This window comes from Podarcis filfolensis (genome assembly GCF_964270895.1).
Source record: "Podarcis filfolensis genome assembly, chromosome: 5".
Lineage (NCBI taxonomy): Eukaryota > Metazoa > Chordata > Lepidosauria > Squamata > Lacertidae > Podarcis > Podarcis filfolensis.
Genome location: NC_139608.1, coordinates 73,161,352 through 73,188,687, shown reverse-complemented (window position 1 = coordinate 73,188,687; position 27,336 = coordinate 73,161,352). Strand labels below are relative to the sequence as shown.

The 27,336-nt window shown below is 44.4% G+C and overlaps 1 protein-coding gene across 6 annotated transcripts in view; it reads right to left on the bottom strand.

The window, feature by feature from the left end:
* The window catches only part of RHOBTB1 (Rho related BTB domain containing 1), a 62,942-nt gene extending 47,691 nt beyond the window's left edge, over positions 1 to 15,251 (bottom strand). Inside the window, exons 1-2 of one of the 6 annotated variants that reach the window (XM_083614475.1) lie at positions 15,155 to 15,251; positions 6,533 to 6,628 (exon numbers count right to left, since the gene is read on the bottom strand). The gene's annotated coding sequence lies outside the window, so the exon portion shown is untranslated. Of the gene's footprint in view, positions 1 to 1,410; positions 1,723 to 6,532; positions 6,629 to 14,476; positions 14,523 to 15,016 lie in introns of those variants that run through there. The other 5 variants (XM_083614473.1, XM_083614474.1, XM_083614477.1 and 2 more) reach the window with 5 other exon arrangements.
* Positions 15,252 to 27,336: the final 12,085 nt, after the last annotated feature.

The window sequence follows — 27,336 nt, the reverse complement described above, 5'->3', positions numbered from 1 at the left end:
AAAGGTAATTTCAGGTGCAAAACATATTTCTTGAAGAGGGCAAAGGAAGCATGATAGGTATGCAGAACCGTCTTCTGCAAACTTCTGACTTAGCAATGATTAATTAAGCGAACCATTCTAATGGCCATTGGCCGGGTTCCAAAAATACATATGACAGGTTGAATGAGCCACATACATGTTTTCTATCTTCTCCTCTTTTTAAAAAATAGCTCCAGCACTACTTAGCATTTATTTAATGCCACCAGTTTGCTAGGCGCTACATGCTTGGCTGCTGTTCAAGAGAACGTCCAGGAACAGAAAACAAACGGCGGGTGAGCTACTGTCAGTTGCTGAGAATATTCTGGCATCGCCTGCCAGCTCTCGCTGTGACCATATGCAGAACTTCACGGTTCCATGCGAACAGATGTGCAAAGCCAGCTTTTCAGCCGCATGGTTTGCGTTATGGCCAGCAGCAGCCAAGTCGGTCAAAAGGACTGGCTCGAACTGCTTGCCTTGCCTTTTCTGCTTTGACAGGGATGCTGGGGCTGCTGGAAACCACAAGCTCCAAGCAAAAAGGAATAGGGGCAGAGAAGGGAGGAGGAGGAACCCAATCGTTCTATTAAAATGTTTATTACAGTATAAATATCATAAGCATGATGCAGCCAAAGTTCAGGACTTCTTAAGACTATTCCTATTAGTGGCACACCTGCTGTCTTGCAACTGAAATAAATGGCTTGGCTGGGTTGCAACCTGTGTTTCTCCTGCTCATTCAAACATTCAGCAGACTTGCTTTCCCCATGACACACACACACACACTGGACATATAATAATATATATGGTGGGCTTCTTCTTCAGACACCAAGAAGCAACCATTGGTTGCTGGCTTGAACTTGTACGCCCCCTAATGTGTCCATTGCAAGCCCTCTCATGGTAGCCCCCTGGCTGTTGTCACAGCAACCCACAACAGACGCTGCAGACACAGCAAAGGCTAAGGCAGGCCAGTGAGCATTTGCACGGACAAAAGGGGACAAGTTATGATGCCTTTGGCCAATACTTCCGAGATGAGCATCCCCTCCCTCCAGCCGGTCAACCGTGCCAACCTGGGAATAGTGTCCGCTCAGCAAATCTGGCATCACGGGAGACCACCGGTGTGGGAGCGACCCGCCTGTTATGGACTGTCACCAGCTCTCTGGGTCAAAGGCCTGAGATCCCTCGGGGCAACCCCGCTGTTACTGCCCCCGTCAGGCTTAATGTCCTACCGCGCTAACTTTCTGCCATATAACACTTTGGGAGAGGGTACCTTGCACGTGTGGTCGGCAAACACGCGAGCGAGCGGACGGGCGCGGGAGGAAGGGGGTGTGATGCTGGGATGCAGCGCGCGCAAAACTTGGGCACGATCATGCGCGGCGGCGGCGGAACACGGCGCCTTACCCGGCAGGGACTGGTGCCTTGCAGCCTCCGCGGCTGAGCAACGGCGGCGGCCCCCGGCAGCAGCAGCAGCCGCTCCTTACGCGGGGCGCGCAATGCCACAGAGCCGCCCGCCAACTTTGCACAAAGGCAGCATGGCGCTGGAGCTGCCCTTCGCCCCGTTCCTGCAGCTGCAGCTGATGCGCTCTCTCCGGCTAGACCCGCTCCTCCCTCCCTCCCTCGGGATTCAGGGTGAATCTGGAGTGCAGTGCAAAAGAGCCGAGCTCCGGAGCAGCGGTAGGAGCCGCTCTCATGGTGACGTCGGCAGCCTTCGGGTCTATTTATACTCGGCCGATTGGATTTCATTCATGAAAACGGGGCCGGGTGGCTCTGCGTAAGGAGGCGGGGACTGAGGCGCCTGCCAGCGCCCAACACAGACACAGCGAGCCAGCGCCAACACTGTGTATGCACAGTCCGGGTCGCTCTGTTTACTCACCGCCCCCATCGGCAGAAATCGCAAGAGAGCCTTACATCTGCACCGCGCGAGCAGATCTCACGGAGTCGCCATCTCAGGACCCACCTCAAAGGCATTCGGCTCCCTTGTAGCATCCCAGCCCCGAACGAAGAAGAAACTCACCTCAGTCACCGTCGTGTGGAGAGGCAGCACACAGCACACAGGAAAACCTGCATTTATCACCATCTGTACACTCAGGGAGGAGCTGCAGTCATACCACCTCCCTGGTGGGCATGCCTGCATTATGCCCATGCTTGCAAACACATTTGTCACATACTGCCTTTGCATCTGCTTAGAGGCAAGTGTAGCTAAGCGGCATATACATTGTTTAAGTACATAAATATGCACAATGTTCTAAGATAAAATGTAGTGAATCAAGACCACCAATGAAAAGCCTTTGTAAAATTAAACGAAAGGGGACTGGAAGCTACTTACACTATATAAGCCCAACACTATATAAGTTTTTTATTGAGACAAAAGCAGCTTATAGGGCGATTTTGAGCAGGAAAGTAGCTAGAGGAGTAAGGGGGTAAGCATCCCATGCCATTCCTTAAAACAAAACAGGAGACTTGTGTCTGTATCTGTTGCATGTGCCTTAAAAAGTATACTGTAGTTTGGCTGAGAGGTAGTAATTTGCCCTTGCAGAATCACCTCTTTCATTCCACATCAGACGGTGGATTTCACAAACTAGGCTTGTGGTGTTAGCTCACAGTTGATCTGTGCAACAGACATGCATGCTAAAGGAAGACGTCTCTTTACACTTAAAAACAAAGCGTGGGCAACAGAGATTGAACATATTAACAACACAACTATAATTTATGACATATATGCAACTTCCCCAAATGTTAGCTGCAATTATAAGAGTACATCACTTTTTCTATCTAGACTCTTGTGCTGTTAACACATGAATGATGAACCACTGGCCACCTCTTGTTGTTGACTCCAACTTCCATCACCCCCCAACCATGGAACTTCTACTTCAAACAACACCTGGAGGTCCACATATCATGCCTGTTTTCGCACAAACCAAACAGGAAGAAATGCAGCAGGGAAAACTTCACCCCATCACTCCATCTCTATGCCAAGATAAATCTTGGTATATATCAGGTAAACACATGTGCATGAGTAGTCACTTCAAAACCAGTAGGGTTAATAATGAGTAAGGCAATAAAGTTCAGGGCACTGAACTTACACTTGGCCAAGAAAGAGAGGGCTGAATGAGATGCAGGATGTGCGCACAGTCAAACCTCCTAATCCTTGCGATTGTATATTCATACCTGCTTGTTAATATAGTGAAAGAAATAAGGGGGTTGGTATCTCTCCAGCCCTTCATGTTTGGTAACCCATTTAGTACAGACTGTACAGTGGTACCTCAGGTTAAGTACTTAATTCGTTCCGGAGGTCCGTTCTTAACCTGAAACTGCTCTTAACCTGAAGCACCACTTTAGCTAATGGGGCCTCCCGCTGCCGCCACGCCGCAGGAGCACGATTTCTGTTCTCATCCTGAAGCAAAGTTCTTAACCCAAGGTAATATTTCTGGGTTAGCGAAGTCTGGAACGTGAAGCGTATATAACCTGAGGTACTACTGTGCTCTTAAATTTCATTTGAAATTTGTTGATTTGCTATAAAGAGACTGAACATTTAAGTATTAGACAAGCTGCAGAGTGAGTGCAACTAATCTGAGCAATACATAGAAATCCTGGATGTCAAGGAAAGGGGACCCTGAAATTCCTAAAAGGATTAAATAAGAGGTTGGAGTACTGAGTAGTGTTTATGTTGCTTGGAGCATTTTCCAGATTATATCCAATGCTTCCATTTCTGTTAAACTTGTATAAGCTTCATAACACTGCTAAGGACAGGAGAATGCTGCCTTGAGCTACTGCTTTTCCTTTGTCACTTTGATAGACAACTTCATGGGCAGCCTTGTGGATATGCCATATATTTTGAGCCCTTGCAGCTGTAAACACACCCTTGAAAGTAAACCATGCCTTGTGAAATTCTCATAAAGCCAGAGGAGCAGCTGAATAGCTGGGGTGCACCCATCCTAACTCCTTGTCCTCCCTTATGACTAGCAAAAGCCAAGTATGTCACACAAAACAGTCACTGTAGAACTACTACGTGCATTTACACAACTTGCCTAATTTACACAGGTTGCAGAATTCAACTCATCCTGGGCAAAGAATTGTAGGCTTTTGGTAGGACATGTGAACAGCTCTGCTCTTGGGCATGAATCAGTGTCCAGAATGCATCACTGGAGTGCCACTTTTATCCAAAAGCCTTAAGTGATGGAGTCTCACTGCAGGATCCTGTCTGAGTAGCTGATATGGTCTTAGGACTGCTAATGTAGTTCAGAGAACAGGAAAAGAGCTGTCCGTTGTCTTGTTCTCTTCACTATACCAAAACAACAGTGCCGGATTAAATGGTAAAATCAAGGACAGCTTAATCTAACCACTGCTAATCTTTGAGAAAGAGCCTTGTCAAATGCAATTTACTTTGAGAGCAACGATAGAGGCAGTGAAGTAAAAGTCCCCCAGTTGTATTTTCAGTGCCTCACGCAAAGGCCATTTGCATTTTAGTCAGTTCAGCACCTCAGACAATGGCTGCCATAACATTTAGATCCACAATTTTTAAACTTGAAACGGTGACTTGAACATTACCAAAAAGAAAAGAAAACATTTATCTAGTCTTCACTGACACTGAATGATGTAGCTAGAGTGTATTTAACAATCAGCAATCCTGATCCACTAGGTCCCCCCCCCCAGCTCATTATTTAATATTTATAATTGTGTTTATTGCTTTGATAATTAAAATATATTTATGGGGATCTATAATTGCTTTTTTAAGAAACACACACACATGAATACAGTTGTAGCTGAACAACAGGTTACAAAGAATAGTAAAGCAGTTTTGAAACATGTGTTGAATCCCTGACACTCATTAGAGGTCTGTCCAGGGACATTATTCCTGGGTAGGCCAGAGATTTTATGATGGGCCAGAATACCTTGCCCCTCCCCATTTTTTAAACTTAAAAAGCATGGTTTTAACTTTGACCCCCAAGCCAGCTGGGTATATGACAAATGTCAGTGTTAGTGAAACCTTAGCCATCTGCTATGCTTTCCCCAATAGATCATTTATGCATAGAAATTCATACGTCAGTTTATCTCATAGACATAGACCTGTGCCCTAAGTTCTTTAAGCAGCTAGCAACACCCCTAGGCTCAGGGTTTCCCCCATCATGTTTAGTTAAAGGCATACACACAAGCATATTTTCATGACTCCTCTTGTGAATACTGGAAACTGTGGCTAACTTCAGACAGAGCCATTCCAGTGCTTTGGTGAGCCTACTTGGGAAAAGCAGAAAAATAGAGGCTGGTGATTCATTCATTCATTTGCCTGGTTGGGTTGCCCCACTCACTCTGGGACACTTCCAACAAATTATAAAACCACAGTAAAACATCAAACATTAAAAACTTTTAATCCACAATCAACAGCTCTCCCCAGAGGGTGCCTTCTGTGTGAACGGTACACATCTTTGAAAAGAAAAAGGATGGTTTTGCAAGAGAGTTGCAATGGTAGCCCCCAAATTAGGAGAACAAATATCATGAAGAAAGGTTAAAAAGATTGCTGGTCACATCTGTATCACTTACATGAAAGACAGAAGTTGACTGCAGAGAGTTAAAGGTGGATGAAATAACCATCATTGCTAGAAATTAGTACTCTACTTCACTCTGCCCTCTCTGGAAATAACCAGCTTAATTTTCTAGATGTCCTCTGGATGTCTGTAAAATTAATTCAGATTTTGATCTGCATTTGGATCAGGACAATTAGCTGTGGCATGTGACTATCCCCTGGTTTGCACATGACACCAAGCCAAGCCAAGGCTTGGCATGAATGCATGAATTTGCAGACTCTGAGAGAGGATATTGTGGCTGATTTGCTCTTCCTGGCTGTTTTGGTACTGTGCTACACTGAGCTAAGCTATAGTTTGGGTAGTTTAGCAGTCCTCTTCTTCCCCAGCCCCTGCCTTACACTAGAATCAAATAGTTGGGAGTAAGGAATCCTTGAGTGATCTTTCAATTCACCCCCACAGCACTACATTCCCCTTTCCCCAACTGGCATCCTCCTCCTTTATTGCTGCAAAAGAGGAAACCAATTTTGATAAGATATGCAAGCCTACATAACTTCAGTAACTATAGTTCAGCAAACAAAATGTATGAGCTACACCTTGATACAGAGTGAAGAGTTTGCACAAAATACATTCAGTACCTGCATTTTAGCTGGTGATCAACATTGCTATATATGCATATACACATACAATTTCCCTTTCAGGAAAATGCATAGAAGAGGTAATTTAAAATATTCTCCAGGATGAATAAAACTAACTTTATTCATAAAATTTAATGTGTGCCTTTATGACTCTCTCTGTGTGTGGTTTTCCATAAGAGGGAAACAAGTGCTGTCTAGTCCCACAATGTGGTCCACGTGTGAATGAGCCTTTTTCAAGAAAAAGGTTATTTTATATTGCAGATGGCATGTTCTAGAAATAGTTAGATGAAGGATGGCTTTAGTGAAGCACTTTCATCTATCACCGCTTCTGTGACAAACATTTTCCAGGAATGAATTTCTACTCACCACTGAGAGAAAAAGGGTGTTCATAGCCATTGTAAGAGCTCAGTCAGAAAGAAATCCTTTCTTAGAGACAACTGTTCACACGTTTCCTTATCTTCCCTGTGGGGGGAAAAAACATGGTGTTTTACACAATGTGAGCGGATTTGTTTTTATTTAGGACTATGCTACATTGCCCCAAACCACCATTTAGGAATCAGCTATTTGGGGTAGAAAGAACTCTGAAAGTTCTTACCACCTGCTGTCTACAATTATCTAGAATGACTCACCAATCATTTACTAACCTCCAACCTGCCACCATCACATGCTCTTTGGTAGGAGTCAGTATCTGCTCTGTCTCAACCTCGTGCTTTCTTAACTGGTCAAGTTTGTATCTCTGGGGTTTATTTCCTTTGAAGTCTGGCTATTCCCGTTAGAAGTAAGTGTATATCAAAATGTGTGGCAAGTTAACCCAATAGATAGATGGACATCACACACTTGATCCATTGCTTCCTTGCACTTCTCATACACTTCAGCAAATCTATCTCCCTATTATGTCTGTATAGTATCACTGAAAACAATACAAATGTAATGATTGGGTGTAATTGCAAAGCTGACCGACATCAATATTTCTTGCTGTTGAGCAAAACAATCTGGAGGACACATGGTGGAGCTAGCACTGAGAGGCAAACACCTCAGCCTGGGAATGCTACTTGTGAATACATTTGGGTTTTCCAGAAAATTAGTTTGAAGCTGGACCATCAGCTTATGTTTCCAATGACCATCTCCTCATCAATATTTGTAGGTTGTTCTGGAAGCTTTTTACAGCTGAAGAGTGGGATATGCATTCCAACAGACAAGAACAAAAATAACATTTATATAGTTTACATGCACATTGTAAAGTTGCTTAGCCCTGCTGCCCCATATTAATAGGGCATTCCATATTATATAATGCAACATACAGTGGTACCTCAGGATGCGAACGGGATCTGTTTCGGAGCCCCGTTAGCATCCTGAAGCAAACGCAACCCATGACTGCGTGTCTGGACGTGTCGCAACTCGCCGCTTCTGTGAATGTGTGTGGCGTCATTTTGAGCATCTGCGCATGCACGAGTGGCAAAACCCAGAAGTAACGTGCTCCGTTACTTCCGGGTCACCGCGGAGCATAACCTGAAAATGCTCAACCTGAAGCACATTTAACCCGAGGTATGACTGTATTTCAAATTTTGCTTCTTTGGCAATTGGAAAATCTGGGGCCTGATCCATCCTCAGCTACAATTCTTACTGGGTGACCTTCCCACCTGCCACTCTCTCAGCCTTATCCATGCAACAGAATTGTTGTGAAGATAGAAAGGGGAAGGGAACTGTGTAGGCTGCCCTGAGCTGCTTGGGAAGATGATAGTATAAATATGCAAAAATAATAGACATACTAGGAAGGAAACTGACAGTAACATCACTGATATAGTGTACGAAGTTCTCTAAACACTTTAAAGCCACTATATAAATGTCAAGTATTATTGACTGTGCAGCTCCCTTATCTCTGCACTATCCGTAGAACACACAGTGTGGGAATCTCATCCTGTGAATTGTTCCTTTTGCTTCCCTTTTTCAAAGTTGTCGGGAATGTAGTTGCAGAGCTTTAATAAGCATACCTCCATTATGCAAAGGATTTCCCCACAAATTGCTATCGCTTATCCTGATCTGACCCCTAATACCAAGTCAATGCCCATGTGACCACCATGCCCCATAAACTATGCTTTGCCTTGCTCTTAATCTATATATTAGCAGTTCGGCTCTCAGCTTCTCTCCATTTGCTTTCAAGAGATCAAATCACATGTTTTAAGATACCTTCTTCTCAGGAAGCCTAACACAAACCCACCCACCCCCACAACCACTCAGCTGCTCTCCAGTAATCAGTCATTAACTAAATGACTTGTTTTCCTAAGGCTGTGTCCAGACCATTTCCCTTTATTTAACCCCATTAGTCCCTGTTTCTTTATGTTTCGTTTCCCTTTCATCTGCACAGTTGTGCCTCCCTTCATAAGTGCATCACACTGTGGAGGGGACTCTGCACAGTGGAAACAGTGAATGGGCACACTCAAGAACCGTATACCAGCATAAGTTTGACTGGTGCGCTACTGTAGGCTATGCACTTTAAACTGACCCACTCCAGTGATGTGGAGCAGAATTTTTTCCAAGGTTTTTTTCCCTGCACCCCAGCGGAAATTTGTCCATTTCCTAAGTTCTTCGGTAACTACGAATGACAGCCAATTGTGAATACAATACCAAGCTTGGCAATTTCAAAGCTTTTAGCTCTGTTTACTGAATTCAAGTGAAATAAACATGCAAATTACTACCTTTATTTGCATATGAATAAAATCCTTTTCAGAATTTTACAGAAAGCCCACATCATTGGCTCTCTCTGACTCATGCTCTGGACTAGAGTGCTGATATAAGGCCTTGAACAGTCTTTATCCACAGGTCATAGAACCACAGAACTGCAGAGCTGGAAGAGACTCCAAGAGTTATCTAGTTCAATCCTCTGCAATGCAGGAATATCAACATGCTGTCCCCCCATTGAGTTTGAAACCATGCAGGACCCTGCCTAGCTTTGCAAATGTGCTAGCAGTTTCATTGCTGCATCAATGGGCGGGGGGTGGGGTATATTCTGCCAGACCACCAAGCCTCATCCACTTAAGATAGCTCTCAGTAGCTTCTCATTCTCTTCATCATCTCGGCTGCTTATACTCAGGACAGCTATCCTTCGTAACCCTTTGGTTCCATTACATGTAGGCTCCTCAGCTACTCCAACCATAGGGTCCTATCTCAGGGGTACTCCAGCTATAGGGACCAAATCCTACCTAAAGGTAAAGGTAAAGGGATCCCTGACCATTAGCTCCAGTCATGGCCGACTCTGGGGTTGCAGCGCTCATCTCGCTTTATTGGCCGAGGGAGCCGGCGTACAGCTTCCGGGTCATGTGGCCAGCATGACTAAGCCGCTTCTGGCGAACCAGAGCAGCGCACGGAAACGCCGTTTACCTTCCCGCTGGAGTGGTACCTATTTATCTACTTGCATTTTGACGTGCTTTTGAACTACTAGGTTGGCAGGAGCAGGGACCGAGCAATGGGAGCTCACCCCGTGGCGGCGATTTGAACCGCCGACCTTCTGATTGGCAAGCCCTAGGCTCTGTGGTTTAACCCACAGCGCCACCCGCGTCCCTAAATCCTACCTAGTAAGGCCTTAATAGGTTTGCAGGTTACTTTATTTATGGCATACTGTAAGGCATCTAACAAATAGGTTTCAACTAGTCTTATTCTGGCCCACTCACTTCCAGTGCATGCTGCCACTGTTGCATTTCCTGCTGCACTCTCTCCTTTGCAGTTTTCCAGCACTGAAGCGATTCCTTTAGCCTTTTATTCCCATCTCTGCTGGCAAGCTCCAGGACACATAAAGCAGATTAGCAGCTACTGACTAGAATAACCCACAGTCCAAGCTTGTTAGCTGCTCATTCACCTGGTGGACCTCCACAGCCAGCCTCAACTAGAATCTCTGTAGTTGAGCTTCCGAACCTCTGACTAAAAAAATGTTCTCACTTCTGGAGGATTTTGGACAACAGAGTTCCTCCTTTCTGACCTGCTCCTTCTGGGGTAGTTTGTCCACCTTTGGTCCCCCACCCTGCACCTCCACTGCCTTGCAGGATATCTTTGGGAGAAGAAAAGGCTATGGAGTATACCCTACACACAAATCCAGAGTGGAGTCCCTAAGATGGTTGGATGGCACCTTTTACACTTCCTTCCAGAAACTCCTGCAGCCAAGCTGGTGCCAAACGTATTGCTCAGCTTTCCATTGGATCACATCAGTGAGGCTGAGAGGGTGATCCTGTTCTCTGGACGGCCCAACATCTCCATATACACTGCTCAGGCTTCCGCCCCATGGAGGTCACTTTGGTGCTGTTAACGCAGCAGTTTGTCTTCACCACCAAGGGCACACTCCATTGTCTCAAGACAGACGGATGCCAACAATCAATCCTATTAGAAGCGAACAAACTATTGAAAGCAAGCAATATAATTGCCAACCCTGTTTCAGTTTTCACAAAGCAACAGGAAGGGCACCCTGCAGGCTGCTCCCAGTCCAACATACTCCCATCTCAAATCTCTCAGCTATCTCCAAACTCAAACGCCAAACTGCTATCTTTTCTTATATATGTGGGTTTGAAGCCACATCTCAACTCCTAAGCTTGGCTTCTACTGGAGTAATTGCAGCCCATCATTCCTGTTAGAAAGAAAACAATCTTAACAAGTAATGGTCGCAGAGAAGCGCCGTAACTTCCACCCACGGAGACTGTAGCACCCACTGCCCCACGGAGAAGCTCTGTCTGAGAAGCTGAAGGAGGTCAGTGCAGAAATACATGGAGGAGACTGATAGAAGAGCACATGGGGGAAGGAAAGTCCAAAGAAACAATGGAGGATATGCTGCCTCTGCTCCTTCTTCCTAGCTTCTCCATCAATAACTGTGCTTATTACAGCAGAGTGGCTTGGGAAATGGACCAGCAGGGAGAGCTGCTACTTTCTATTCTTGCTGCTTTCCAATGGCACAACATGCATGGTCATCAACCGGAATGGCATGAACTGCAGCCACTCTAAAAAACTGCAAAGGTACATATATGCTAGTTCACAGCAGGAGTCAAAGCTCATTTAATGAGAGTGGAAAGCACAATCAATAACTTGATGAAAATGACATTTTGAAAATCCCCTAATTTATTCAGAATTACAATGTTTCCAAAGATATCTCACTAATATACGTTTGTTTTAAGAAATGTAAAATCAGCCTACCCAAAACAAAATTCACCCTTACTATTATCCAAGTATTCAAAATGTGGTCAAGGCAATAAGTTTGTAGCAGGAAACATTTAGAAAATATGTTATGAAACATGCTTAATGGATCCCAAAGTCATTAAGCTTCTGCTTAAACAAGGAAAGCAACTGCCTGAGTAAAGCTGTGAAAATTACTTTCTCTGAGCATTATTCAAAGAGAGGCCAGCTCTCTCAAGAAGACTCTGGCAGGTTGAAAAAATTTAAGGCCCTTTCCAGTGTCTATGGATTCATTCTCTCCTATAATATAAGCGTATAAGTCCCTGGTGTTCCATGGAAGTGGTGTATCAAATTTCCATTATGAGAGCTCTAAATGATTAATGAAAGTGGAAAAAAGTGCAAGGTTGTATCTTGCTTCTTCCATTTCAATTTTTATCAGATAAAAATGGCCATGTTGCAAGCATCCCATCTTTTCGTTGCAGCTACGTCATAAAATGGACATAAAGAACTTTTATCTAAATTATTAAAAATGCATAAATGATTCACAATCAGTAACAAAACTTGGATTCAGTGTGCAATGTTCTAGAAAGCAACGGTGCTGGGTGTAACAGACAACTTGATAGTAACCAATCATCTCATAGCAAAGGCAATTCTATACATTATGTATCATGCCATTTCTATAGTTCATTTTAAAAGAAGAAAAGCTTCTTTATAGAAGTTTGCTGTCTTTGTCAAAGGTCTACACTCAGCCTAACGATGAAACCTGCAAATCACTGAACCTGTTTCTTCTTCACTTTCCAGTAAGCACACCAGTTTAAAACTGCAACCCTGACCATACTTCAAACATTTCATCAGAAATGCTTGCAAATACAATGCAGGAATGTAATATCAAAACAAAACAAAACAAAAAAACCCTTAGGGCACATTCCAGCCAAAATTAAGCATATTCCAATGGGAATAAATAGGATTTTAAAAAATAAAAAATAAATGCTCAACTGCCCTTATATAGGAGAACATTTCACTGGGTTGTATTCAACATTTATTCAGAACAGACTCATTATATGAATGGATCCAACTTAGTCATGGTGATGAATTGCAATGGGTCTACTGTGAATAAAGTTTGTTAAATGCAACCCCTTGACTCAATGAACCTAGATAGGTATGCTTAGATTATTACATTTACTGGTAGGCTCAGTGTGCCATTCTTTTTTCCTTTTTAAACACCATTGCAATGAAGTAATTAATAAGGACTCCTGGATCATGGTCTGCTTAAGGAATGAGGTTTGAGTTTTCTGATCAACTTCACTTCTTACACTTATCAATTTACTCATACCTTTGTTCTTTCCAGTTTGTTCGTTGTTTACTTCTCTGTATCCAGTTTTAGACCATCAAGTTGCAATCCTATACACGTTTGCACAGCTAGTAGTAGCAAGCCTCACTGAACTCTGCTGGATTTACTTCTGAGTGGAAATGTATAGGATTGGATTGCAAGGTGTGTGGGTGTGTTGTTGTTGCTTATTTAAAAAAGGTTGCCTATGCACACTTGCAACGTTATCTTCTTATGTCCACTTTCTGAGAAGAAATGCCCACTAAATTCAATGGGATTTAATTTCATGTATGATTTAAGGTTGCAATCTTACATGGGAGTAAAAACCCTGTGTGTTGTAGGGTTCAACCGCACTTCGGTCTGTGTTGCAATTTCTAGGCACATGTTCGTGACTTCCAGGCATTGGTTCGAGTAGAAAACCTGATTGGTGTTTCTTTTCCCAAGGGAAAGCAGTGGGACAAAAGAACACTTGGACCCGTGCCTAGAAACTGCAGTGCAAACAGACGTGTGGATGAGCCCTTACTTGCAAATAAATACGGATTTAGTCAGGACATAAATGTCCTATCAGTATGTATTCACTTGCAGCTGTGGTTTTATTCTGTATTGTAAGCATCCCATGAGTTAGCTATTGGAGAGGTCACATAATACATAATTCACATAATGCATAACACGTAATTCATTATACTTGTTTTCCCTTAGCAGCTTCCAAGACACTTTGGAAATACTGGACACCATCCAGCCAGAGTTAATACAATGGAAGAGAATTGAGCCTAAGCAAACCAATGGAGCTTAAGTGTGTTTTACTTTGGCTAGATTTGTGCCCACTTTACAAGATACTACATAAAGGAAAGCAAAATCCCACTGGTGTGGGAGTGCTGAAGCTGGTTTTGCAGAATACGAGTTACCAGCCTTGAAAAGAAAAACAAAAGAGCAGAACAATGTGTGATTTGTGTGGTGCTCACAAGGCGATAGTTCTGGAATCACTATACAACATCAGGGATGGCTCCTGGAATAGACACAGAAGTCATTTAAAATATGTCTCAGGACACGTGCAGAGTGCTTGTTCATCACAGCTGACATCACTCACGGAGGACTTTCAGGGGCAAATATGCAGATGTAGTTCTTTAGAAATTAATCTGTTAAGTGGGAAGCAGCTTTAACATCTTCCCTAACTAGCCATATAAGCATTGCTGTGGGAAAGACCAAAAATTAATGAGTAATGTTACTGTACTTTGTTGCAATCAAAGAACATTGTTACAGCTACTTGGTGACCATTCTTCCTTCCTTCCTTCTGCTAACTGCTTATTAATAGCCACAGATGAGAGGCTATTTTCCTCAGTGGGAGCTAGCATTTAGGACACTAGATGTTTGTTTGGTCTTCTGAATGGCCAATATACCTGCAGCATCGAGTCTAAGACCATTGCTCTGCAAACAGGTGTAAGAAAAGGAAGTAGTTGGCAGTTCTGAATTTTGAGAGGGGCAAAAGGACTTCCAAGTTTAACCAGATTAGAATCTGGAACGGGGTGCAGGGGTCCACACTGTTACTCTCTGGGATGCAGGCTTTGTGGTTTTGTTACCCATTGTTGGAATGTAAATGTGCTAAATAAAATAGAAGTGATGCAAGGTCTGCAGAGTGCTCTTGCTCCCAAAGGAAACCAAAGCTGTGTCCACATTATACCATTAAAGCACACGTGAATCACATTCTTTACCTCAGTCCCTAGGCATTGTAGTTTGTTAAGGGTTGCTCGGAAAGTGCAACTGTGAGGGGATAAACTACAGGTAAACTACTGTAACCAGTGCTATTCTTCTAGAAAAAAGGTGCCAGAACTCACCATGAACGCTTCCCTTGTTCTCTTCTAATGGCAATGGTGCCCACCTGAGAGGTGCAGAAACTGAGCTCAGACTGATAAAAAGCCCTGCCCGTAACCATGCACACTTACCTCAGAGCAGACACGTGCAGCGTTGCACTGTAAATTGGTAGATTTCTCACCAATGGGAGAAGTGGGTATAAAATTAATGGCGAAAACTTTCTTGTGGCAAGTTGCACAGTCTCCTTTAGTTGCTGTATATCTGCCGAGGCAGTAGTTTGAGTAATGCATACTAACTGCACAGCTTATATACACTGTGTATAAACATCAATGCTGTTCTGTGCTTAATACCATGCAAGTGCTTCAGCGTGCTTAGACACTGTACGATATTTCTCCAAGTCAAGAAAGGGGAAACGGACTGGCTTGAAGAAGCTTGCCACAGTTCCGAATTAAATCTCTTTTTTCCTCCAGAGACCCGCCAGCCTCCCTGGCCCCTCCCTCGCAGCTCCCCGCTTCCCCCTTCGCTCCTCGCCGCCTTCTCCGGGCGACCCGCGCGCGCCTCACCTGACAGGAGGAGAGACTTCTCCGAGAGGGGCGCAAGCCGCGCGCTCCAGAGGGGGGGGGGCCGCCGCGACTCGCCCCCGGCGGCGCCTTCGGAACCTGCGCGCGGGCAGCGCTGGCTCAACCTAGTCCGCCTCTCGCGAGCGCCGAGCTTCTTCCCTCCTTCTTCTCCCTCGCCTCCTCTCCGGCTCGCGCCCTCCCGGCTGGCTGCTCCAGAGCGCCACACCCCGCCCAGCCTGTCCTTCCCCTGGCTGGGACAAGCCGCACAGGAGCCGCCACAGGTCACGTGACCGAGGCCGTGAGGCGGGCGGGGGAAGGAGAGAGGAGGAGAGGATGCTCTTCTTGAGGAGGAGGAGGAGGAGGATTATGGGCTGTATCCTGCGCAGGGCCCGAAGTGAATGAATTTCCTCCTCTCTTCTTCTTCTTGGGTTTTAATAATGTCATAAGGCCACTTTTGTCTATCTCTCCCCCGACCCCAACTATACCTATAATTGTTGTTGTTTAGTCGTTTAGTCGTGTCCGACTCTTCGTGACCCCATGGACCAGAGCACGCCAGGCACTCCTGTCTTCCACTGCCTCCCGCAGTTTGGTCGAACTTATGTTCGCAGCTTCGAGAACACTGTCCAACCATCTCGTCCTCTGTCCTCCCCTTCTCCTTGTGCCCTCAGTCTTTCCCAACATCAGGGTCTTTTCCAGGGAGTTTTCTCTTCTCATGAGGTGGCCGAAGTATTGGAGCCTCAGCTTCAGTATCTGTCCTTCCAGTGAACACTCAGGGCTGATTTCCTTCAGAATGGATGCGTTTGATCTTCTTGCAGTCCATGGGAGTCTCCTCCAGCACCAGAATTCAAAAGCATCAATTCTTCGGCGATCAGCCTTCTTTATGGTCCAGCTCTTTCTTCCGTACATCACTACTGGAAAAACCTTGGCTTTAACTATACGGACCTTTATATCAATACCTATATATCAACATGCATAAGGACATGCCGGAGTTATTCGCAGGCGTGAAGAGCAATCAATTGTCCAAATTAAGGCCCTGCCCCTCCTAGACACAGTTACTTGCAGGTAAGCCCAGGTGAATTCAGACAGACTTTCTTCGTTGTAACTGAGCACAAGGTTGGACTGCAGAGAGCTATGAGCTTTCCTCCTGACTTTCCTTTCTCCATCCCAGACAAGGTGCCAGCCTTTGCTTTGGGTTTCTCACTTGTCACATCAGTGTGAGAGTTTAGCAGGTGACAGTGTCCTTTTAGGATGGAGATCAAGGTGAGGAGGAAAGCGCCGCCTCCCGAATGTCTGCAAAGCCAGCCGGTATTTAAAAGTAACGGAGCAGGGCCAAAACAGCCACAACAAAGCTGGCAACTTTACCATTCATAAATTGAGGAGGATTTCCCCTGCTTGGTGGCAGCTATAGTTCTATGAGCCATAAATGCATGGAGAAGGGCCAGTAACCCTATAGTTCTTTTACTATAAAAGGAACACGCTGAGTTAGCTGTGGCAGGGGATATGTAACTCATTCCTGTGTGTTTGTATTATATATGTGAAAACCCTACTGCAGAGGTTTTCAACCTTTTTGTGTCCACAGCTCCCTTGACCTTCTTTCTGCGGCACCCCTGTGGGGCTCAGAGCCCAGTTATGTCACCCCTTGCCTGCAGAGCTGGCAGCCTCTCACTCTTTTTCAAACACCCTCCCTTGTGGAGTGTTCCCTCAGCCTCCTCTCCTCTCCCCTCACCTTGGGAGTTCTCCTGGCCTGGTCTCTAGGCTGTCCCCCACCCCCAAAGAGAGGTGTCTCCTCACACTGCCCCACAGGGGCCTGGGACTTGTCTGTCCATTCCCAACAGCAAGGGCTGGCAGACTGGCTGGCTGGGCTCCCTCACCTGCTTGCTTACTTCGAGGCCATTTCAGCTCCTGGCAACCATCACCCCCTGGCCAGCCCCAGAGGCACCATTTGCATGAGGAGCTTGTAGCCAGGGCTGCTGCAACAAACAGCTGTGCAAGCCTTTGGGAGGCAGAGATGCAAGAGGGCATCAGAGGAGGAAAGGAAACAGGGACAGAGGCCAGTGTTGCCCATGGCACCCCTGACCACCATTCAAGGCACCCCAGGGTGCCATGACACACTGGTTGAAAACCACTACCCTACTGAGTTCAATGATACTTACTCAAAGAGTTGAAAGGGGTCTTGTAGGCCAAATAATCCATCAGCTCAGAGAGTATGTGTGCCAAACAATTGCAGCATCATGCATCGTTATCGTCTTTTTCTTGGCAAGTTGCCTTTCCTTTAGCAACCACTTAACAGACATGCAACAGAGGCTGTTCTCTCCAGAACAGTCTTCAGGCAGGGGCAGCCCTATCGTTAGACAGAATGAAGTAAATGGCAAATTCTTTGGGATATTAGGGCGAGGGGTAGTACCTCTGGTGGGGGACACATTTAGCCACCCTAAACCAGATTAACTGGAAGTATCTCCAACTTACTTCCAAGTAAGGATGGGCAAATCTATCAGTTTTGGTTTCACATTGCACCAACCATATTTCCACATCAGTTTGTTATTGTTATTATTTTTAAGTGCTTGCGAAAATTTGTCAGCATTTTAGTGTGAATTTCTTCTAATATACATGTTTTTGCATGTAAATTTGTCCAATATACACATTTTTGCAAGGCATTTTTTAATAGTATAACACATTTTTGTATGCTATTTTTACTAATAGGCGCATTTTTGTGGACATTTTCTCCTTAGTATGTGCATTTTTGTACACATTACTTGTCTGGGGAACTGTATTGGTAAATTCAGAAAAATGCTAATTTCAAAGGATGGCTGTGTTCCATTTCTCATATTGTTTTGGAAGACACAAATTTGATAAGTTTGTCTTTAATTGATTTGAATTTCTCTCCCATCCCTACTTCCAAGTGGGACTCAGATACACATTATTTAGGTGTCTGGTGCCCTTGCAAAGACTGGGACATGCTTTATTGCTGTGACTAATACCCATTAAAACCAACAGGAATGCAAGGTTATTGAACGTGCAATGTGCCACCTTTACGGAACTTCCTAGACCTCTGACATCACAAGGCTGTCACGAGAAAGGCCATCTTGCCCATTTAAAAGCAGCTTAAAGGTAAGCCTAGAACAAACAAAGAAGGCCAGTAATTCACTTTTATGGAGGGGAATGCAACAAGGTTATTTGCTTAGAGAGTCATCATGAGAGTAATTGTTTTGGGGCAGTCTAAGCACAATATATGCCAAAACTTGTGATGAAATCGGAAGAATCTAATATTTCAAATGTAAAAACATGATTTCTGAGATAAATTGGGCTGCAGTGGAGACTTCCAGGAAAAGCCAATTTATAGTTGAATCCTAAGAGTCAATGTGGTATAGTACTTATTGTGCTGGGATAGGACGTGGGGGAGCAAGGTTCAAATCCCCATTCAGCCATGAAACTCAGAATGTGACTTTGGACCAGTCACTGACTCTCCGCCTGACATACTTCACAGGGCTGAGAACAGAATCCACCCTTATTCGCATAGCACTATAGTTAAGACCCTGGGTTCTTTATCATAGACATGGTAGTGTAGGACAAAGAAACAAACTCTGGCACTCACTAGTTACATTTATGCTACATCCTTTCTCAAAAGTGTTTAGAATTGTGCTTTTAGCCTCATAAGAACCCTGCAAACTAGGTCAGGCTAATATAGAGTGACTGGCTCAAGATAATCCACAAGCTTCATAAAGTGAATATGGGTTGTAACTTGGGCTTCTTACACCTCCAGGCACCCTACTACATTACTTGTGGCCTGCTACACTTTATGGTCTGTCAGCAAGCAAATAATCATGCCCCCACTAAATCAACAAAAATCAATAAAAATACATAGCTAACTGTGGTTCTGCCCCTCCAACAAAAGCTCTGCCCCCCTAACAAAAAACTACACCCATGTAAATAAAGATACCATGAATGGCAGGTCAGCAGTGCAATCAAATATATTAAGGTTACCAGATTTTTTTTCAATGAATCCGGGGACACTTTTCAACTTCAATGGATTTTGTATGGGGACTGATTTGTAAATCCAGGGACTGTCTGCAGGAAATGGGGATGTCTGGTTACCTTAATATATATATATGTCTCCCCAGAGGTAAGTCCCACTGAGTTTAGTCGGTCATATTCCCAGGTAACTAGTTAATTGCTGTCTGAGTTTCAGTTTGGCAAAGTCTGTATGAAAAGGCATACTTGAGCACTTCGCAAACATTTACCTAAGTAGTCCTATTAACTTGATTGTGATCCCAGTAATATATTTGCCCAACTGATGACACTAAGTTGAAAGTCTCATGTGTTTGCTAAAAACATGTCCCTAATTATCATAATACATTGGGCAATTCCAGGCAGACAGGTAACAATGCAGGGTTATCTTTGTGTCAACTTAGATGGCAAAAACAAGACCTTGTCATGGTCCTAGATTTTTTAAGATTGCTGGATTTCATTGTAAACAGCAAGAGATAACAACCAGCTAATTAGCTTGCACTCTGCACTTTAAACCACAGGCCTATATTAATGTTTAATGAGTCTCCACATCTACCATTGGTTTAAAAAATCCCCAACAACAGTGTACTTTATGTGACATACATGACTGACATAATTAAGAGCTATATTCTCATTTCCTTTTATCCCAGTGAACGCAGGGCAGCAGGGTCTTGGAAATAGCATTCCATTATGTTCACAATATTGTGTGTTAGATTGAGAAGCACTGATTGTTATAAGGCCTCCCAAATTGCTTCATGGGATTTGAACCAAGATTTCTGTTCAGCACTGTATCTGCAACGCCACAATTATTGTTTCCTCCAAGAAGGAGGAAGCTGTCCTAGGGTAAGTATCTCTTATCTCCTGAAGTTGTTTGATTACCATACCCTCTGAGTTTGGGCCACACAGACTGGGGCTGATGGGAATGGAGCCCAGCAACATCTGAAGTAACACTGATTCTACATGCCTGTCCTACCTACTTCACCTGGATAGGCCACAACAGGAAGATAAGCAGCTGTCTGAAGGAATAAGCCATGGAAGGGATTAGTTTTACTTCGTACCAGGCACTAAAGTAGGGTTTCCCAAATTTGGATCTCCAGCTGTATTTGGACTACAGTTCCCTTCATCCCTGACCAGTAGTCCTGCTGGATAGGGACAATGGGAGCTGTAGTCCAAAAACAGCTGGACCCAAGTTTGGAAAACCCTTCACTAGAGGCACTGAGAAGCAGCAGGAATCCCTCACTCTTCTTCTATATTTCTCCAGAGCTCAGCACAAAGTGACACAGTTCCACCCCTAAATTCTCTGCATATGCCAGAGGACTTGTAGGTGAGGAGGGATTGGTAGTGAGCAGATATAATTGCTAACTCGAAAGGCCAGACAGTGTTTATTGGTCTTGGAGCACAGTGCAAAGACAGCATGATGTAGTGGTTGGAGTGTCAGATTATGGCTCTCCTCCCACCATCCACCTCCAGCAACAGGTGTTGCTGCCTCTGATTGTATACAGCCATTGTGGCTAGTAGCCATTGCTAGCTTTACCTTCTGTAAATATGAGTAATCCCCCTTTAAAGTTGAAGCAGTTTTATTTTCTAGAAATGTTGCATTAAGATTCCTTTTTTATAAACATAGCACCAAATATTCCAACCGACCGAGAAGAGAAAAGAAGATTAAACAGTGAGCAGCAAATGCTGACTATAAAGTAGGACTGCCACTGAAAATGATTTATTTACTTGACCGGCCAAGAGCTGAAGCTCTCCCCCTTAATTTGATGCCTGCTTCTATATTAGTTCATACTTTCTATCTCCCCAGAGAACCAGAGGCACACTTTGTTTCAGCCACAATAATGTATTGTTGTTTTAAAACACTAGCTGTAGATGGCCCTTCAGCATAACAAGCGCCAAATATTTGAGCCAGAACCCCTCCAAGATGGTAGCCCAGATGCAATGAACTATGCAGAAAGGAAGCTTTCAGATGTTCAGGATACCTATTCTACATGAGCTTGTTTGCCAAGGAACACCTGCCATTCTGCTAAGGGCTCTTGTGTGTTGCAGAGGATTCAGAATAGTGTTTAAGCCTGCACACTCAGTTCTCATAGACTGCTGTGGCCAGGCCTGTTCAATCAGCAAATTGTTCAGCTGTGACCTTGACAAGAACTCCACAGAAAACAATGTGGCAAAGCAGCACCATGGAGAGCTCCAAGTGAGCTACCTGCTTCAACAGAGTCTCTAAGGTCACATCCACACAACACATTTAAAGCACACACAAATCCTAGGAATGGTAGTGTGTTAAGGGTGCTGGAAATTCTAGCTCTATAAGGGGTAGACTACAGTTCTCAGGATTCTTTGGGAGAAACCAAGTTCTTTAAATATGTGGAGTGAATATGATCCATCCTATGGATACTCAGCTTTCTGGGTATCATCTACAGTGGTGCCTCCACTTACGAACGCAATCTGTTTTGGGCTGCTGTTTGCACCCTGAAAAGCCCGTAAGTAGAGCGCTGCCACTGCGCATGTGCAATAGAGCACTTCTGCACATGCACAAAGTGTGCAGATTGCTTCTGCGCGTGCAGCGAACCCGGAAGTAAACCTGAAAACCGCGTTCGTAACCTGAAAAGCCGCAACGCGAAGCAAATGTAACACGAGATATGACTATATTTAAAAAGCAAGTATCTAGCCTAGGACTGGAAAAAGTCCTGCATCAGGTAACTGCATCAGCTCCAATACTAGTATTGGACATAGATGGGAGCCTGTGGCAGTCCAGATGTTGGAAGTCCAGCTTACATCAGCCCCAGCCAGCATAGCCGGCTGTCAAGGATGATGGGAGTTGTAGCATCGGCAGGGCTGCAAGTTCCCTATCCCCACATCCCATGTCTGTTTCCCCTCTCCAGCTGTTTGTAATCATTCCGTTCCCACTGAGCATGCTCAGTTGTTATTGGCTATTTAGGGGTCTTCACGGCTTAGGGGCTGGTGTCTGCCTCTTGTGCATGAGTGGTACCATTATAGATGTGGAAGGATCAGAGAACTGAGTTTGCTATCAGCGGAAGAGAAGTGTGGGAGGAAACGAGGGAGAAGTGGCTTCAGTATCACTCTGCTAATATATTGTAATAAGAATGCTACTTTGCAGTGTCAACTGAGGAAGTAACCTGTTCAGCAGTCTTTTGTTTAGCTCACAGCTTGAGCATGTTTCTCAATAGGCCCTGATGTTTTGGCAGGTACTGTCAGCCAAGACCCACCTACCTGCAGTGTGGGAGCTTAAATGAGTGGTGTATCAGTGTTTATATGTGTCTTTGAGTGTGGGAGAAAAAGAAAGCAGTATAGCAACATGGAATGTATCTAGAGAGACGGGTCTGATTTTTGCAGTTGACATGCAGGCAGCCATGAAATTTGGGGCATGTTATTAGCTGTGGGATAACTGACACTGCTTCACAGATTAATGTTGTCTGCATGAGTGCTGTCTCCTGCAACAGGATTGTGAATTGTGTTTTCGTAAATAAATGGATATTGGAAAAGGTACTGTTAAATCTCCAGTGAAGACCAAAAAGGAAAATTCACAGTGCAATCCTTTGCATGTTTATTCAGAAGTAAATCCCACTACGCTCTGCGTGAGTTACTCTCGGGGAGGTATCGAGCCATAACACTATAACAATGTCCCTGAAGTAGGGAGCACTAATATATATATATATATATATATATATATATATATATATATATGATTTAAAATGAGTGTGTCTCCTTTACAAAGAAATGAAAATGCTCAAACCCTTTTACGTTCTCTTATTTCAAGCACGCACTATATGCTGCTGCAAACTTCTTTAAATTGCTTCAGCCCTGTTGTATATCCAGGCACTCAGCCCATTCATGACTTAGAACAAATAGTAAAGGATATTGAATGTGACACTGTTCTTAGCCTGGCAAGCTGAGCTCACCATGCCTAAGGCAGCTGGCCAGAACAAGCCAGTCTGTGTAATTATGGATGAAACAAGTCTTTTGCCATCTCTTCTTTCTTCTCACACAGCATGCTTAACCACTATTAAGGCATCTGTCTTTCTTACCACCCTCGCTCAGAAATGGGGAAATGTTATTCAGTTGGTAGAGACTGCTTTCTTGTCTTCTGCCATGTCTTGTGAACATACCTTCCCAGATTTGATAATAGGTAAGTCTCCTTGAAGGAAACTGACTATAAATAGGATTCCTTGATGCTGTCTAATCTTCTTACAGGCGGTTTTCACTTGTTCATTCATTCTGTCTTTGTTCACTGGGTGGAGTAAAATTAGATTTTCAAGGAAACAAGCTAAGAAGGAAATAAACATTTGTTGGCGGATTGGTGCTGTCTGGAAATCACAGTCATGAAGTATGCAGATGCCCCCGAATTGGACACTGCTTAAGTAGTTGTAGTAGCTGACTGGACGAGCTATGAGCCCGTAAGACCCAAGTTCAAATGCAATTTCATCCTTGACCTCAGAAGTCTGCCTTAGCGGGAAGACAGATGCTAACTTATTTAGAAAAGTGGCGCACGCAGAGAGCCACTTGTGAAGGGTTAAGCTCATATATATATTTGGAGCAGAAGCTGGGTAACTTAATGATGGCCCTACCATTAGGCAGAGTGGGCAGCTGCTTCAAGCAGCAAATATTGGGGGATGGGCAGAGTAAAGAGTAACAGTGAAGTGTTAGAGGGGTGACGTTTGACCTCCATCCCTTAAGCTAGCCTGCTGCGTTCAGGTGCAGTGGAGGGCATTGTGAATTGCTAGTGTTAAAAGAGCCAACTGCCAGCTTGGTTAGCTTCTGCACATGGAATTGGTGGTGGGGGTGGGGAGCACCCTGTCCTTCAACTTAGGCATCTTGCCTTGGTTAGGGATGGATGCATCAGCCACCAATTTCACTTTCAGATTCTCAGTGATCCAGTCTTAAGTACAGTGGTACCTCGGGTTAAGTACTTAATTCGTTCCAGAGATCCGTTCTTAACCTGAAACTGTTCTTAACCTGAAGCACCACTTTAGCTAATGGGGCCTCCTGCTGCTGCCGCGCCACCGGAGCACGATTTCTGTTCTCATCCTGAAGCAAAGTTCTTAACCCGAGGTACTATTTCTGGGTTAGCGGAGTCTGCAACCTGAAGTGTATGTAACCTGAGGTACCACTGTACAGTTCACCATCTTTCCACATCAATTTTTGGATCCCCCCCCCCCAACTGTTAAAAGGGGCTTGCAACTATTTGTCAACATTATCAACTTGCATTTCACCGAATATATACAGTTTTGCAAGCTATTTTCCCCAATATAATGCACTTCTGCGTGTTAAATTTCATTAGTATATGTATTTTTATGCAAACTACCATCTAATACACACACTTCTTTACACATTTTTTTTTGTTAGGAGAACCACATCACAAAATTGGGATAAGTGTGACTATCAAGGATAGCTGTGTTTTACTTTGAGTCTTGTTTCAGGTGGTGTGAATTTCTTCCCCAGTTTTGAGTCATCTGGTATTGACTGGCATTGGAAATGTTACCAAGAAGTCTCTCTCCACCCTCAGAGTACTTCTGCAATTTTTTTAAAAAAAACCTTCCTTTTTTTCTTAGTAAGGTGAAGGGTGAAGCAGTTCTTTTAAAAAAAATGTATGGAAACACAGAGGGCAAGACTGATTGCTGAACTAGAAATCAATTCACTGACATATGTATACCTGGCATTGAGGTTGTGAGCCTGGGAAGAAACTGGGTTCACATCATGACTGTGGGGCCTATTCTGAGTTCTCTTCTGCCTTCCACTACTTAGGCATGCCACAGTTTCCCACTGTTCTGTTCTAATAATGGTCACAACACAGAGAGGGTTCTGAGCGGGGAGGATTTCATGGCCAGATTTCAGGGTCCAGCAGAGCAGAGTTAGGTGAGAAAAGAAGAAGGAAATACAGGTTTCCACAGAGAGTCAAGGTCCAGATCCTGGTAAAGCAGTGCAAGGCTGAAATTCAGGATGTAGCTAGCATCTGTAGGGAGCTCAAGCTAGAAATTTAGGGGAGCAAGGTTTAATTGTTGTTTCAGCAACAGTCAACTGCAAACAGAGCCTTAAATGGAGTTGCAGTATCAGTGAAAGAATCCTCTTCAGTTAAAGGAGTCTAGTTTGCTTATACAACTGTCAATTCCAAGGGGACAAGGAAGACCTTAGCTCCAACAGGCCTTCTGGGCTGGAGTTGTCAGCGAGAAGAGGGCACTATGAGTGCTTAGGCAAAGAACTGCTGGCAAAATGATCTACTTTGGGAGCGGAGCTTCTAGGGCAGTGGGGATGTCTAGGGTCAACACTGAGGGTAATTTCCTCTCCCAGTCTCACGCTGCTTCTGTATTGAAATCGGGTCATTTTAAGAGAGATTTTCTGAAAGTTGTTTATGGGTAGAGAATATAATAATGTTGCTGACACCCATTGCAAGAGTTCTGCTTGCGGACATTTCCTTTTTGAAGTTATGTGCCTGCACTATCAAGCGCTCTGCTGAAAGTTATTCTGTTAATTGATTCAGCTGGGAATTAGGTGGGGGTGGGAATAGTATGTAATAGCATTTCATATTGGCATCTTCTTATTCTTTCAATGCTCAAAAATGAAGAAATGAAGGAAGGAATAACCACACGGTGTGACACATCATATGTGCAACTCTGGAACTTATTTGGCATGGTCTGACGGCCAGAGCACACTCACATAAGAGTTGCAATGTAGAAATATAGGAAGCTGCCTTATTCTGAGTCAGACCACTGGTCCAACTACCTCAGTGCAGCCATACCTCGTTTTATTGCGCTTCGCAGATATTGCTCCTTATGAGGATGCGGGTACAGCTACAAACAGCTCAGCCTCTTCCAGGGAAGGAAACCCTCTGCCACTGCTGTCCCTCTTCTGGCCAGGAGTGGAGCTGGCTAGGGCTGGAGCTGAGTATTTCCCCTCCTGCGCCTACAGCTGGGGGGGGGGGTGGTGCTGCCTTAATAGACCGCAGCAGTGGTTTCCAATCAGCAAAGTACACCAGACACCCGCTTTTTCAAAAGCCAAGCCATGGACTAATATGCACAACGTTAGAAGATGAGCAATTAAATAGGCCTGAGATGGTATGTTTGATGTTGTTGAGTCTAGTGATGGTGTTGTCTGGGTGTATGTGGCAGCAAAGTTAGCATCTGGGTTTACTGCAGGCTCTTGTACCAGTGTCCATGTTAAGTCTGGTTGCTGTATTATTGTGGACGAGGAGTTGTTTAAGGTTAGGTGGCTGTCTGTAGGCAATGAAAGGTCTTCCTCCCAGAGTTTGGGAAAGAGAACTGTAGTTGCTATAGTGTCCCGATTAAGGGAAGTAACACTCTGTTCTGCCTTGGTAAGACCACATCTGGAATACTGTGCCCAGTTCTGGGTGCGACAGTTAAAGAAGGCATGAATGTATGCAGAGGAAGGCAACCAAAATGACCAAGGGTCTGGAAACCAAGCCTTATGAGGAGCAGTTGAGGGAGTTAGGTATGTTTATCCAGGATAAGAGGAGACTGAGAGGAGTTATGACAGCCATCTCCAAATATCTAAAGGGCTGTCACAGGGAAGATGGAGCAGGCTTGTTTTCTCCTACTCCAGAGGGAAGGACTTGAACCAATGGCTTCAAGTTACAAGAAAGGAGATTCCGACTAAACATTCAGGGAAAACTTTCTGACAATAAGAGCTGTTTAACAGTGGAATAGACTCCATCAGAAGGTGGTAGACTCTCCTTCCTTGGGGGTTTTTAAGCAGAGGTTGGATGGTCAATCTGTCATGGATGCTTTAGTTGAGATTCCTGCATTGCAGGGGGTTGGACTAGATGTCTCTTGGTGTTCCTTCCAACTCTACAATTTTATGACTTCCGGATCCAGGAAGGTCTTTTTATGAGTACCACAAGCACCTTTTGTTATTATGTAATATACGCAGGTGGCACTGTGGGTTAAACCACAGAGCCTAGGGCTTGCTGATCAGAAGGTCAGTGGTTCGAATCCCCATGATGGGGTGAGCTCCCGTTGCTCGGTCCCAGCTCCTGCCAACCTAGCAGTTCGAAAGCATGAAGTGCAAGTAGATAATTAGGTACCGCTCTGGCGGGAAGGTAAACGGCGTTTCCGTGCGCTGCTCTGGTTTGCCAGAAGCGGCTTAGTAGTGCTGGCCACATGACCCGGAAACTGTATGCTGGCTCCCTCGGCCAGTAAAGCGAGATGAGCACCACAAACCCAGAGTCGTCCACGACTGGACCTAATGGTCAGGCGTCCCTTTACCTTTAATACGTTATTAGTGATGAGTGATGTAGCTCCCATTCCTGTATCATTTTGTAAACTTCGATTTTTAATAATAAAAAA